Source organism: Myotis lucifugus, unplaced genomic scaffold, assembly GCF_000147115.1.
Source record: "Myotis lucifugus unplaced genomic scaffold, Myoluc2.0 scaffold_106, whole genome shotgun sequence".
NCBI classification, from domain to species: domain Eukaryota; kingdom Metazoa; phylum Chordata; class Mammalia; order Chiroptera; family Vespertilionidae; genus Myotis; species Myotis lucifugus.
Genome location: NW_005871154.1, coordinates 4,034,034 through 4,035,362, shown reverse-complemented (window position 1 = coordinate 4,035,362; position 1,329 = coordinate 4,034,034).

Genomic DNA, 1,329 nt, shown 5'->3' with positions numbered 1-1,329 from the left:
AAAAAAATAAAATAAAATCCTTGAACCTTCAGGCCTTTTGCTAAACACCCTCAAGGTAAATCAAGATAAATGGCATTAAAACTGTTTTTCTATCTGATTAGTACTAGAGCAACAATTAAAACACAAGCAAAGTAGAAAACTGTGTAATTTTTTTCTCAGAATTCAATCAGCAAAGAAAAGGAATTTGCATAATGCAGACCGCCCCCCCCCCCCCAAGCAACTTTTTCCCTCTTCTGCACATTCCTGAAGCAGCCCTAAGGAAATGAATAATAGCCTTGACTCTTCACTGCATTTTGTCTATACAGCCACGATCTGCCTTTAAACATGCAGAAAGAATAGTGCCACTTGTGGTAGAATGAAAATCATCCAAGAGCTTTCTAAGTGCTCTTTTGTGTCTATTCCTATTGTTACTCTCTTCATACATTGCCTGCCGTTTCCTATACCTACTCTTCCTGGAAACTTATGCCTCTGCAAATGTTTTATTCTGAGTCTTCTTTGAGGCCACCATAGGAAGGTTTATTTTCATAAATTCAGGTTTCTCAAAATGTCTGCAAAGGAATCTGAGTTTATTCTTTCCATGAGGCAAGAGCATTCTGTCAAAGCAAATTATACCCCAGATATTATTTTCTCAATGAGATGTGCTAGTTTTATATTTTATGTATTTTTCCAAGAAATTTATCCATTTTACTATTATTTCTTTTATGATGTATTATTTATTATTTGCTTTATTTTCTCTTTCATTAATTTGATCCTGTACTGATATTTTCTTTTGATTCACTTGTTGTTCACTTGTTTTAAGTTTCTTAAATTTCACTTTTTTACTGCATTTTCTTTTTTTTATTGTTAACACTATTACAGATGCTCTCATTCCCTCTCCCCTTTGTGCCTTCATTTTCTTTTTCAAGTATTTATTTTTTAATAATAAAAGCATTATATATATAATTTCCTCTGAATTCCACTTTATCTAGACCCATATGTTTCTCTATGAAGAATTCTATTTTTTATTGATTTTCTGAGTAACTTGTCATTTCAGAATTGTTTCTTTTTTATGTATGGTGACTATTTAAAAGAGTGTAATTTTACCCTAGCCCATTATTCTCAGTGGATACAGCATCAGCCTATGCATTGAAGAGTCCCAAGTTTGATTTCAGTCAAGGGAACATTCCCTGGTTGTGAGCTCAATTTCCAGTGGGAATCATGCAAGGGGCAGCTGATCAATGATTCTCTCTTATCATTGATGTTTCTATCTCTTTCTCCCTCTCCCTTCCTCTCTGAAATCAACCCACAAACATATTTTAAAAATAAAAGTATCATCCTATATAATAAAAG